The 12,702-nt window shown below is 51.0% G+C and overlaps 12 non-coding genes across 12 annotated transcripts; all 12 read left to right on the top strand.

Annotated features, from left to right (window-relative positions):
• The first annotated feature begins 913 nt into the window (after positions 1–913).
• Positions 914–1,104, top strand: LOC148996534 (U2 spliceosomal RNA). The gene has a single exon (XR_016148514.1). It is a non-coding gene; the product is annotated as a U2 spliceosomal RNA (small nuclear RNA).
• A 333-nt stretch (positions 1,105–1,437) lies between these two features.
• On the top strand, positions 1,438–1,602 carry LOC148996533 (U1 spliceosomal RNA). The gene has a single exon (XR_016150364.1). It is a non-coding gene; the product is annotated as a U1 spliceosomal RNA (small nuclear RNA).
• A 1,111-nt stretch (positions 1,603–2,713) lies between these two features.
• Positions 2,714–2,904, top strand: LOC148996532 (U2 spliceosomal RNA). Its single transcript, XR_016148513.1, has one exon. It is a non-coding gene; the product is annotated as a U2 spliceosomal RNA (small nuclear RNA).
• A 333-nt stretch (positions 2,905–3,237) lies between these two features.
• Positions 3,238–3,402, top strand: LOC148996531 (U1 spliceosomal RNA). The gene has a single exon (XR_016150363.1). It is a non-coding gene; the product is annotated as a U1 spliceosomal RNA (small nuclear RNA).
• A 1,111-nt stretch (positions 3,403–4,513) lies between these two features.
• Positions 4,514–4,704, top strand: LOC148996530 (U2 spliceosomal RNA). The gene has a single exon (XR_016148512.1). It is a non-coding gene; the product is annotated as a U2 spliceosomal RNA (small nuclear RNA).
• A 333-nt stretch (positions 4,705–5,037) lies between these two features.
• Positions 5,038–5,202, top strand: LOC148996529 (U1 spliceosomal RNA). The gene has a single exon (XR_016150362.1). It is a non-coding gene; the product is annotated as a U1 spliceosomal RNA (small nuclear RNA).
• A 1,111-nt stretch (positions 5,203–6,313) lies between these two features.
• On the top strand, positions 6,314–6,504 carry LOC148996528 (U2 spliceosomal RNA). The gene has a single exon (XR_016148510.1). It is a non-coding gene; the product is annotated as a U2 spliceosomal RNA (small nuclear RNA).
• Positions 6,505–6,837: 333 nt separating this feature from the next.
• LOC148996527 (U1 spliceosomal RNA) lies at positions 6,838–7,002 on the top strand. The gene has a single exon (XR_016150361.1). It is a non-coding gene; the product is annotated as a U1 spliceosomal RNA (small nuclear RNA).
• Positions 7,003–8,113: 1,111 nt separating this feature from the next.
• Positions 8,114–8,304, top strand: LOC148996526 (U2 spliceosomal RNA). The gene has a single exon (XR_016148509.1). It is a non-coding gene; the product is annotated as a U2 spliceosomal RNA (small nuclear RNA).
• A 333-nt stretch (positions 8,305–8,637) lies between these two features.
• Positions 8,638–8,802, top strand: LOC148996525 (U1 spliceosomal RNA). Its single transcript, XR_016150360.1, has one exon. It is a non-coding gene; the product is annotated as a U1 spliceosomal RNA (small nuclear RNA).
• A 1,111-nt stretch (positions 8,803–9,913) lies between these two features.
• On the top strand, positions 9,914–10,104 carry LOC148996524 (U2 spliceosomal RNA). Its single transcript, XR_016148508.1, has one exon. It is a non-coding gene; the product is annotated as a U2 spliceosomal RNA (small nuclear RNA).
• Positions 10,105–10,437: 333 nt separating this feature from the next.
• On the top strand, positions 10,438–10,602 carry LOC148996523 (U1 spliceosomal RNA). Its single transcript, XR_016150359.1, has one exon. It is a non-coding gene; the product is annotated as a U1 spliceosomal RNA (small nuclear RNA).
• The last annotated feature ends 2,100 nt before the right edge of the window (positions 10,603–12,702 follow it).

The following is a 12,702-nucleotide window of genomic DNA, read 5'->3' as shown; positions in this document are numbered from 1 at the left end:
CCAATATTTGACGGACGACTTAGTTCACAGCAGTTGTCCTGGAGGCAAAGTTGTTCGGAATGAGGAGTTCTATCATGTGGTATGAAAACATTGTGCACGTGTGAAACGTCACGTGATACACAGCCACCCATGTTGTGTTTTTTTCTGTTTACAGCGCCACCAAGTGGCCAGTCGCCGCATTCCTCTTCACGTGACCACGGGCTGAGCCCGTACACAGGTGTACCGAGTTGGGTGCAATTGTCTCATTCCGTTGGAGAGTTATAGCCGTTCAAGTAAAGCCCGCCTCGCCCACCCCCAACGTTTTGGCGTACCGTCGCCAACGTGGATGGAAATTCCAACTGTTTCCCGATCCCTGTTGGCAGTCAGACTCCAGAGAATCTTTCTGCACCGGTTTGGGTCAGATCGGGCAAAAAACCTAGGACTAGTGTGCAAAAGTAGGTTTTTCAGAAAATCCAAAATACCCGAAAATCTCGCCAGCGCGACCACCCAATCCGAGGCATGCATCTTGTTCGGCTCGAGCCAAGGATTCCGGTGATGTAAGACACTTGGGTCTGCGACCGACGGTCGAGGAGTTACGAGCCATTTCGTACTTTTGATCGCTGCAGCGCCACCTTGGGGCCGATCGGGGCGAGCCTTGGTGAGGTTGTAGTACCGGGCCGGTCCTACCATCCCTCAGAGTTTCAAGTCTCTACCACGGACGCTTTGGTCTGCCCGCTCACTTTTAAGGCGGAATGTTGATGATCCAAAATCCCAGGTTGCACTCCAGAGTGTCTTTGCTGTGCACTCTGTTGTGATCCATTTTCGGTGTCAACCAATCTGAGCTGAGCTTGTTTGCCGGCGACCTTAGACCCTCTCGCCGCGGCCCAGGTGGGCGTGGCCTTTGCCGGCTCCCCCGCCTCGGCGTCGCTGCGTCATCGCTTCTCGGCCTTTTGGCTAAGATCAAGTGTAGTATCTGTTCTTATCAGTTTAATATCTGATACGTGCCCTACCCGGGCACCACATATTAAATTGATTTTTGGTCCTGGGAGATGGAATAGGGGCTTGCTCCGTCCACTCCACGCATCGACCCGGTATTGCAGTACTTCTGGGAACGGTGCACCCTCCTAAAGTGTTCAATGAAAGAAATGTAGTGGTCTTGTGTGGCAGACGGTGATAATGGAGCTAGTGTGAGTGGGTGTTGTAGGTGATCATGTGCTATACTAGCCTGGGTAGAATTGTGGTGTAAAAACAAGACAAAAAGGAACCCCTGTTCCTCTGTCGGTTTAACATCTGATCCGTCCACTATTCGGGGACGGCGCATTATGTACATTTATGGCTCATGGAGCCGGATGCGGAGCGTGCAAAAAAAAAAAAAAAAAGCCCCTTTTTTGACTGGCAAACCGCTGGTGAGGATTGGGGAGAGGGACAGGGTGCTTCTGACTGAAGGCCTGGGAATTCATACTTACCTGGCAGGGGAGACACCATGATCAGGAAGGTGGTTCACCCAGGGCGAGGCTCGGCCATTGCACTCTGGGTTGTGCTGACCCCTGCGAATTCCCCAAATGTGGGAATCTCGACTGCATAATTTATGGTAGTGGGGGACTGCGTTCGCGCTCTCCCCTGGACAACACTGGTTAAAAGGGCAGATTGTTAAAGCTCCCCTTGAGGTTCTTTTGTTTTGTTTTTTTTCTCCACTTCTTCAATATCCAGAGGCAGTCCAGAGAGTTGAACTGCGGCGGTTGCTCGAGAGATACGAAACAGTCTAGGACCGGTCTGTGTGAGGAGGGTTTTCTTTTTTCTCCTCAATTCTTCAAATAGTCTCCAATATTTGACGGACGACTTAGTTCACAGCAGTTGTCCTGGAGGCAAAGTTGTTCGGAATGAGGAGTTCTATCATGTGGTATGAAAACATTGTGCACGTGTGAAACGTCACGTGATACACAGCCACCCATGTTGTGTTTTTTTCTGTTTACAGCGCCACCAAGTGGCCAGTCGCCGCATTCCTCTTCACGTGACCACGGGCTGAGCCCGTACACAGGTGTACCGAGTTGGGTGCAATTGTCTCATTCCGTTGGAGAGTTATAGCCGTTCAAGTAAAGCCCGCCTCGCCCACCCCCAACGTTTTGGCGTACCGTCGCCAACGTGGATGGAAATTCCAACTGTTTCCCGATCCCTGTTGGCAGTCAGACTCCAGAGAATCTTTCTGCACCGGTTTGGGTCAGATCGGGCAAAAAACCTAGGACTAGTGTGCAAAAGTAGGTTTTTCAGAAAATCCAAAATACCCGAAAATCTCGCCAGCGCGACCACCCAATCCGAGGCATGCATCTTGTTCGGCTCGAGCCAAGGATTCCGGTGATGTAAGACACTTGGGTCTGCGACCGACGGTCGAGGAGTTACGAGCCATTTCGTACTTTTGATCGCTGCAGCGCCACCTTGGGGCCGATCGGGGCGAGCCTTGGTGAGGTTGTAGTACCGGGCCGGTCCTACCATCCCTCAGAGTTTCAAGTCTCTACCACGGACGCTTTGGTCTGCCCGCTCACTTTTAAGGCGGAATGTTGATGATCCAAAATCCCAGGTTGCACTCCAGAGTGTCTTTGCTGTGCACTCTGTTGTGATCCATTTTCGGTGTCAACCAATCTGAGCTGAGCTTGTTTGCCGGCGACCTTAGACCCTCTCGCCGCGGCCCAGGTGGGCGTGGCCTTTGCCGGCTCCCCCGCCTCGGCGTCGCTGCGTCATCGCTTCTCGGCCTTTTGGCTAAGATCAAGTGTAGTATCTGTTCTTATCAGTTTAATATCTGATACGTGCCCTACCCGGGCACCACATATTAAATTGATTTTTGGTCCTGGGAGATGGAATAGGGGCTTGCTCCGTCCACTCCACGCATCGACCCGGTATTGCAGTACTTCTGGGAACGGTGCACCCTCCTAAAGTGTTCAATGAAAGAAATGTAGTGGTCTTGTGTGGCAGACGGTGATAATGGAGCTAGTGTGAGTGGGTGTTGTAGGTGATCATGTGCTATACTAGCCTGGGTAGAATTGTGGTGTAAAAACAAGACAAAAAGGAACCCCTGTTCCTCTGTCGGTTTAACATCTGATCCGTCCACTATTCGGGGACGGCGCATTATGTACATTTATGGCTCATGGAGCCGGATGCGGAGCGTGCAAAAAAAAAAAAAAAAAGCCCCTTTTTTGACTGGCAAACCGCTGGTGAGGATTGGGGAGAGGGACAGGGTGCTTCTGACTGAAGGCCTGGGAATTCATACTTACCTGGCAGGGGAGACACCATGATCAGGAAGGTGGTTCACCCAGGGCGAGGCTCGGCCATTGCACTCTGGGTTGTGCTGACCCCTGCGAATTCCCCAAATGTGGGAATCTCGACTGCATAATTTATGGTAGTGGGGGACTGCGTTCGCGCTCTCCCCTGGACAACACTGGTTAAAAGGGCAGATTGTTAAAGCTCCCCTTGAGGTTCTTTTGTTTTGTTTTTTTTCTCCACTTCTTCAATATCCAGAGGCAGTCCAGAGAGTTGAACTGCGGCGGTTGCTCGAGAGATACGAAACAGTCTAGGACCGGTCTGTGTGAGGAGGGTTTTCTTTTTTCTCCTCAATTCTTCAAATAGTCTCCAATATTTGACGGACGACTTAGTTCACAGCAGTTGTCCTGGAGGCAAAGTTGTTCGGAATGAGGAGTTCTATCATGTGGTATGAAAACATTGTGCACGTGTGAAACGTCACGTGATACACAGCCACCCATGTTGTGTTTTTTTCTGTTTACAGCGCCACCAAGTGGCCAGTCGCCGCATTCCTCTTCACGTGACCACGGGCTGAGCCCGTACACAGGTGTACCGAGTTGGGTGCAATTGTCTCATTCCGTTGGAGAGTTATAGCCGTTCAAGTAAAGCCCGCCTCGCCCACCCCCAACGTTTTGGCGTACCGTCGCCAACGTGGATGGAAATTCCAACTGTTTCCCGATCCCTGTTGGCAGTCAGACTCCAGAGAATCTTTCTGCACCGGTTTGGGTCAGATCGGGCAAAAAACCTAGGACTAGTGTGCAAAAGTAGGTTTTTCAGAAAATCCAAAATACCCGAAAATCTCGCCAGCGCGACCACCCAATCCGAGGCATGCATCTTGTTCGGCTCGAGCCAAGGATTCCGGTGATGTAAGACACTTGGGTCTGCGACCGACGGTCGAGGAGTTACGAGCCATTTCGTACTTTTGATCGCTGCAGCGCCACCTTGGGGCCGATCGGGGCGAGCCTTGGTGAGGTTGTAGTACCGGGCCGGTCCTACCATCCCTCAGAGTTTCAAGTCTCTACCACGGACGCTTTGGTCTGCCCGCTCACTTTTAAGGCGGAATGTTGATGATCCAAAATCCCAGGTTGCACTCCAGAGTGTCTTTGCTGTGCACTCTGTTGTGATCCATTTTCGGTGTCAACCAATCTGAGCTGAGCTTGTTTGCCGGCGACCTTAGACCCTCTCGCCGCGGCCCAGGTGGGCGTGGCCTTTGCCGGCTCCCCCGCCTCGGCGTCGCTGCGTCATCGCTTCTCGGCCTTTTGGCTAAGATCAAGTGTAGTATCTGTTCTTATCAGTTTAATATCTGATACGTGCCCTACCCGGGCACCACATATTAAATTGATTTTTGGTCCTGGGAGATGGAATAGGGGCTTGCTCCGTCCACTCCACGCATCGACCCGGTATTGCAGTACTTCTGGGAACGGTGCACCCTCCTAAAGTGTTCAATGAAAGAAATGTAGTGGTCTTGTGTGGCAGACGGTGATAATGGAGCTAGTGTGAGTGGGTGTTGTAGGTGATCATGTGCTATACTAGCCTGGGTAGAATTGTGGTGTAAAAACAAGACAAAAAGGAACCCCTGTTCCTCTGTCGGTTTAACATCTGATCCGTCCACTATTCGGGGACGGCGCATTATGTACATTTATGGCTCATGGAGCCGGATGCGGAGCGTGCAAAAAAAAAAAAAAAAAGCCCCTTTTTTGACTGGCAAACCGCTGGTGAGGATTGGGGAGAGGGACAGGGTGCTTCTGACTGAAGGCCTGGGAATTCATACTTACCTGGCAGGGGAGACACCATGATCAGGAAGGTGGTTCACCCAGGGCGAGGCTCGGCCATTGCACTCTGGGTTGTGCTGACCCCTGCGAATTCCCCAAATGTGGGAATCTCGACTGCATAATTTATGGTAGTGGGGGACTGCGTTCGCGCTCTCCCCTGGACAACACTGGTTAAAAGGGCAGATTGTTAAAGCTCCCCTTGAGGTTCTTTTGTTTTGTTTTTTTTCTCCACTTCTTCAATATCCAGAGGCAGTCCAGAGAGTTGAACTGCGGCGGTTGCTCGAGAGATACGAAACAGTCTAGGACCGGTCTGTGTGAGGAGGGTTTTCTTTTTTCTCCTCAATTCTTCAAATAGTCTCCAATATTTGACGGACGACTTAGTTCACAGCAGTTGTCCTGGAGGCAAAGTTGTTCGGAATGAGGAGTTCTATCATGTGGTATGAAAACATTGTGCACGTGTGAAACGTCACGTGATACACAGCCACCCATGTTGTGTTTTTTTCTGTTTACAGCGCCACCAAGTGGCCAGTCGCCGCATTCCTCTTCACGTGACCACGGGCTGAGCCCGTACACAGGTGTACCGAGTTGGGTGCAATTGTCTCATTCCGTTGGAGAGTTATAGCCGTTCAAGTAAAGCCCGCCTCGCCCACCCCCAACGTTTTGGCGTACCGTCGCCAACGTGGATGGAAATTCCAACTGTTTCCCGATCCCTGTTGGCAGTCAGACTCCAGAGAATCTTTCTGCACCGGTTTGGGTCAGATCGGGCAAAAAACCTAGGACTAGTGTGCAAAAGTAGGTTTTTCAGAAAATCCAAAATACCCGAAAATCTCGCCAGCGCGACCACCCAATCCGAGGCATGCATCTTGTTCGGCTCGAGCCAAGGATTCCGGTGATGTAAGACACTTGGGTCTGCGACCGACGGTCGAGGAGTTACGAGCCATTTCGTACTTTTGATCGCTGCAGCGCCACCTTGGGGCCGATCGGGGCGAGCCTTGGTGAGGTTGTAGTACCGGGCCGGTCCTACCATCCCTCAGAGTTTCAAGTCTCTACCACGGACGCTTTGGTCTGCCCGCTCACTTTTAAGGCGGAATGTTGATGATCCAAAATCCCAGGTTGCACTCCAGAGTGTCTTTGCTGTGCACTCTGTTGTGATCCATTTTCGGTGTCAACCAATCTGAGCTGAGCTTGTTTGCCGGCGACCTTAGACCCTCTCGCCGCGGCCCAGGTGGGCGTGGCCTTTGCCGGCTCCCCCGCCTCGGCGTCGCTGCGTCATCGCTTCTCGGCCTTTTGGCTAAGATCAAGTGTAGTATCTGTTCTTATCAGTTTAATATCTGATACGTGCCCTACCCGGGCACCACATATTAAATTGATTTTTGGTCCTGGGAGATGGAATAGGGGCTTGCTCCGTCCACTCCACGCATCGACCCGGTATTGCAGTACTTCTGGGAACGGTGCACCCTCCTAAAGTGTTCAATGAAAGAAATGTAGTGGTCTTGTGTGGCAGACGGTGATAATGGAGCTAGTGTGAGTGGGTGTTGTAGGTGATCATGTGCTATACTAGCCTGGGTAGAATTGTGGTGTAAAAACAAGACAAAAAGGAACCCCTGTTCCTCTGTCGGTTTAACATCTGATCCGTCCACTATTCGGGGACGGCGCATTATGTACATTTATGGCTCATGGAGCCGGATGCGGAGCGTGCAAAAAAAAAAAAAAAAAGCCCCTTTTTTGACTGGCAAACCGCTGGTGAGGATTGGGGAGAGGGACAGGGTGCTTCTGACTGAAGGCCTGGGAATTCATACTTACCTGGCAGGGGAGACACCATGATCAGGAAGGTGGTTCACCCAGGGCGAGGCTCGGCCATTGCACTCTGGGTTGTGCTGACCCCTGCGAATTCCCCAAATGTGGGAATCTCGACTGCATAATTTATGGTAGTGGGGGACTGCGTTCGCGCTCTCCCCTGGACAACACTGGTTAAAAGGGCAGATTGTTAAAGCTCCACTTGAGGTTCTTTTGTTTTGTTTTTTTTCTCCACTTCTTCAATATCCAGAGGCAGTCCAGAGAGTTGAACTGCGGCGGTTGCTCGAGAGATACGAAACAGTCTAGGACCGGTCTGTGTGAGGAGGGTTTTCTTTTTTCTCCTCAATTCTTCAAATAGTCTCCAATATTTGACGGACGACTTAGTTCACAGCAGTTGTCCTGGAGGCAAAGTTGTTCGGAATGAGGAGTTCTATCATGTGGTATGAAAACATTGTGCACGTGTGAAACGTCACGTGATACACAGCCACCCATGTTGTGTTTTTTTCTGTTTACAGCGCCACCAAGTGGCCAGTCGCCGCATTCCTCTTCACGTGACCACGGGCTGAGCCCGTACACAGGTGTACCGAGTTGGGTGCAATTGTCTCATTCCGTTGGAGAGTTATAGCCGTTCAAGTAAAGCCCGCCTCGCCCACCCCCAACGTTTTGGCGTACCGTCGCCAACGTGGATGGAAATTCCAACTGTTTCCCGATCCCTGTTGGCAGTCAGACTCCAGAGAATCTTTCTGCACCGGTTTGGGTCAGATCGGGCAAAAAACCTAGGACTAGTGTGCAAAAGTAGGTTTTTCAGAAAATCCAAAATACCCGAAAATCTCGCCAGCGCGACCACCCAATCCGAGGCATGCATCTTGTTCGGCTCGAGCCAAGGATTCCGGTGATGTAAGACACTTGGGTCTGCGACCGACGGTCGAGGAGTTACGAGCCATTTCGTACTTTTGATCGCTGCAGCGCCACCTTGGGGCCGATCGGGGCGAGCCTTGGTGAGGTTGTAGTACCGGGCCGGTCCTACCATCCCTCAGAGTTTCAAGTCTCTACCACGGACGCTTTGGTCTGCCCGCTCACTTTTAAGGCGGAATGTTGATGATCCAAAATCCCAGGTTGCACTCCAGAGTGTCTTTGCTGTGCACTCTGTTGTGATCCATTTTCGGTGTCAACCAATCTGAGCTGAGCTTGTTTGCCGGCGACCTTAGACCCTCTCGCCGCGGCCCAGGTGGGCGTGGCCTTTGCCGGCTCCCCCGCCTCGGCGTCGCTGCGTCATCGCTTCTCGGCCTTTTGGCTAAGATCAAGTGTAGTATCTGTTCTTATCAGTTTAATATCTGATACGTGCCCTACCCGGGCACCACATATTAAATTGATTTTTGGTCCTGGGAGATGGAATAGGGGCTTGCTCCGTCCACTCCACGCATCGACCCGGTATTGCAGTACTTCTGGGAACGGTGCACCCTCCTAAAGTGTTCAATGAAAGAAATGTAGTGGTCTTGTGTGGCAGACGGTGATAATGGAGCTAGTGTGAGTGGGTGTTGTAGGTGATCATGTGCTATACTAGCCTGGGTAGAATTGTGGTGTAAAAACAAGACAAAAAGGAACCCCTGTTCCTCTGTCGGTTTAACATCTGATCCGTCCACTATTCGGGGACGGCGCATTATGTACATTTATGGCTCATGGAGCCGGATGCGGAGCGTGCAAAAAAAAAAAAAAAAAGCCCCTTTTTTGACTGGCAAACCGCTGGTGAGGATTGGGGAGAGGGACAGGGTGCTTCTGACTGAAGGCCTGGGAATTCATACTTACCTGGCAGGGGAGACACCATGATCAGGAAGGTGGTTCACCCAGGGCGAGGCTCGGCCATTGCACTCTGGGTTGTGCTGACCCCTGCGAATTCCCCAAATGTGGGAATCTCGACTGCATAATTTATGGTAGTGGGGGACTGCGTTCGCGCTCTCCCCTGGACAACACTGGTTAAAAGGGCAGATTGTTAAAGCTCCCCTTGAGGTTCTTTTGTTTTGTTTTTTTTCTCCACTTCTTCAATATCCAGAGGCAGTCCAGAGAGTTGAACTGCGGCGGTTGCTCGAGAGATACGAAACAGTCTAGGACCGGTCTGTGTGAGGAGGGTTTTCTTTTTTCTCCTCAATTCTTCAAATAGTCTCCAATATTTGACGGACGACTTAGTTCACAGCAGTTGTCCTGGAGGCAAAGTTGTTCGGAATGAGGAGTTCTATCATGTGGTATGAAAACATTGTGCACGTGTGAAACGTCACGTGATACACAGCCACCCATGTTGTGTTTTTTTCTGTTTACAGCGCCACCAAGTGGCCAGTCGCCGCATTCCTCTTCACGTGACCACGGGCTGAGCCCGTACACAGGTGTACCGAGTTGGGTGCAATTGTCTCATTCCGTTGGAGAGTTATAGCCGTTCAAGTAAAGCCCGCCTCGCCCACCCCCAACGTTTTGGCGTACCGTCGCCAACGTGGATGGAAATTCCAACTGTTTCCCGATCCCTGTTGGCAGTCAGACTCCAGAGAATCTTTCTGCACCGGTTTGGGTCAGATCGGGCAAAAAACCTAGGACTAGTGTGCAAAAGTAGGTTTTTCAGAAAATCCAAAATACCCGAAAATCTCGCCAGCGCGACCACCCAATCCGAGGCATGCATCTTGTTCGGCTCGAGCCAAGGATTCCGGTGATGTAAGACACTTGGGTCTGCGACCGACGGTCGAGGAGTTACGAGCCATTTCGTACTTTTGATCGCTGCAGCGCCACCTTGGGGCCGATCGGGGCGAGCCTTGGTGAGGTTGTAGTACCGGGCCGGTCCTACCATCCCTCAGAGTTTCAAGTCTCTACCACGGACGCTTTGGTCTGCCCGCTCACTTTTAAGGCGGAATGTTGATGATCCAAAATCCCAGGTTGCACTCCAGAGTGTCTTTGCTGTGCACTCTGTTGTGATCCATTTTCGGTGTCAACCAATCTGAGCTGAGCTTGTTTGCCGGCGACCTTAGACCCTCTCGCCGCGGCCCAGGTGGGCGTGGCCTTTGCCGGCTCCCCCGCCTCGGCGTCGCTGCGTCATCGCTTCTCGGCCTTTTGGCTAAGATCAAGTGTAGTATCTGTTCTTATCAGTTTAATATCTGATACGTGCCCTACCCGGGCACCACATATTAAATTGATTTTTGGTCCTGGGAGATGGAATAGGGGCTTGCTCCGTCCACTCCACGCATCGACCCGGTATTGCAGTACTTCTGGGAACGGTGCACCCTCCTAAAGTGTTCAATGAAAGAAATGTAGTGGTCTTGTGTGGCAGACGGTGATAATGGAGCTAGTGTGAGTGGGTGTTGTAGGTGATCATGTGCTATACTAGCCTGGGTAGAATTGTGGTGTAAAAACAAGACAAAAAGGAACCCCTGTTCCTCTGTCGGTTTAACATCTGATCCGTCCACTATTCGGGGACGGCGCATTATGTACATTTATGGCTCATGGAGCCGGATGCGGAGCGTGCAAAAAAAAAAAAAAAAAGCCCCTTTTTTGACTGGCAAACCGCTGGTGAGGATTGGGGAGAGGGACAGGGTGCTTCTGACTGAAGGCCTGGGAATTCATACTTACCTGGCAGGGGAGACACCATGATCAGGAAGGTGGTTCACCCAGGGCGAGGCTCGGCCATTGCACTCTGGGTTGTGCTGACCCCTGCGAATTCCCCAAATGTGGGAATCTCGACTGCATAATTTATGGTAGTGGGGGACTGCGTTCGCGCTCTCCCCTGGACAACACTGGTTAAAAGGGCAGATTGTTAAAGCTCCACTTGAGGTTCTTTTGTTTTGTTTTTTTTCTCCACTTCTTCAATATCCAGAGGCAGTCCAGAGAGTTGAACTGCGGCGGTTGCTCGAGAGATACGAAACAGTCTAGGACCGGTCTGTGTGAGGAGGGTTTTCTTTTTTCTCCTCAATTCTTCAAATAGTCTCCAATATTTGACGGACGACTTAGTTCACAGCAGTTGTCCTGGAGGCAAAGTTGTTCGGAATGAGGAGTTCTATCATGTGGTATGAAAACATTGTGCACGTGTGAAACGTCACGTGATACACAGCCACCCATGTTGTGTTTTTTTCTGTTTACAGCGCCACCAAGTGGCCAGTCGCCGCATTCCTCTTCACGTGACCACGGGCTGAGCCCGTACACAGGTGTACCGAGTTGGGTGCAATTGTCTCATTCCGTTGGAGAGTTATAGCCGTTCAAGTAAAGCCCGCCTCGCCCACCCCCAACGTTTTGGCGTACCGTCGCCAACGTGGATGGAAATTCCAACTGTTTCCCGATCCCTGTTGGCAGTCAGACTCCAGAGAATCTTTCTGCACCGGTTTGGGTCAGATCGGGCAAAAAACCTAGGACTAGTGTGCAAAAGTAGGTTTTTCAGAAAATCCAAAATACCCGAAAATCTCGCCAGCGCGACCACCCAATCCGAGGCATGCATCTTGTTCGGCTCGAGCCAAGGATTCCGGTGATGTAAGACACTTGGGTCTGCGACCGACGGTCGAGGAGTTACGAGCCATTTCGTACTTTTGATCGCTGCAGCGCCACCTTGGGGCCGATCGGGGCGAGCCTTGGTGAGGTTGTAGTACCGGGCCGGTCCTACCATCCCTCAGAGTTTCAAGTCTCTACCACGGACGCTTTGGTCTGCCCGCTCACTTTTAAGGCGGAATGTTGATGATCCAAAATCCCAGGTTGCACTCCAGAGTGTCTTTGCTGTGCACTCTGTTGTGATCCATTTTCGGTGTCAACCAATCTGAGCTGAGCTTGTTTGCCGGCGACCTTAGACCCTCTCGCCGCGGCCCAGGTGGGCGTGGCCTTTGCCGGCTCCCCCGCCTCGGCGTCGCTGCGTCATCGCTTCTCGGCCTTTTGGCTAAGATCAAGTATCTTGTCAGACGGTTGAGACTGCGATCGCCTCTTGGAGGTTCTTGGCTCGAGATCTTCTGGTGTCCCGAGCCACACATCTCTTGAGAGGTAGATTGAACCTGCTGATTTTACTCCTGCTCAGTTTTAAGGTAAGACCTTTTTATCTATTTATTTATTTATTTATTTATTGTCTATTTATTGAATATTTATTGTGTTTTTAAAGTTTTAGGCTGTTGGTGCCTCCACCATGTCGGCAGCTCGTGCCGGTGTGCGGAGGCACCACAGCGTGCGGTTTTTATTTAGAGAGGTCGAGGGGAAGCTCCTGGGTATGTCCCGCATGGACTTTTCCAGGAAGCTGATCCAAAAGACCTTACATTTTAAGCCCGAGGACTTGAATTGTTTGATGACTCTGCCCCTGAACAAAGGATTTGATGTTAGCTTTAAGGCTGCTTCCCTGCTAAATGATTTTTGGCAACGGTTTGAAACTGTTAAGGCCCAGTTCTCCATGTTCACTGTGGAGAAACTTTCTGATAACACTCTTAAAACAGTGATTGTCAGGATGTTTAATGAAACAGTGACTGGAGATGATATTTGTGTCTGGCTGGGTAGATTTTGCACTGTTAGAAGTCAGCCTGTCAAAGTGCTAGATGAGGATGGCATTTGGAATTGCTCCTGGCGGATTCCCATTAAACAATGGGAAGACGCTGGGGGCTACCAGGGCCTGAAACATCTGCCTTCTATGATTGTGCTGGGAGAAAACAGAGGCTACATACACTATCAAGGAATGCCTAAGCTGTGTAGAAAATGTGGAAGAGTTGGGCATCTCGCCGAAGCATGCCAAGAACTAGTATGTGGGAAGTGCAAAGAAATTGGTCACAGTTTTGAAAACTGTACCAATGGCAGGCGGTGCAATCTTTGTGGAGAATCATCCCATCTCTACAGAGACTGCCCTAAAAGTTTTGCCAACAAGCTTAAA

Source organism: Pimephales promelas, chromosome 2 (assembly GCF_988280905.1).
Source record: "Pimephales promelas chromosome 2, fPimPro1.hap1.1, whole genome shotgun sequence".
Lineage (NCBI taxonomy): Eukaryota > Metazoa > Chordata > Actinopteri > Cypriniformes > Leuciscidae > Pimephales > Pimephales promelas.
Note: the sequence above shows the minus strand (reverse complement) of the source record. Positions and strands in the feature narration are given on the sequence as shown.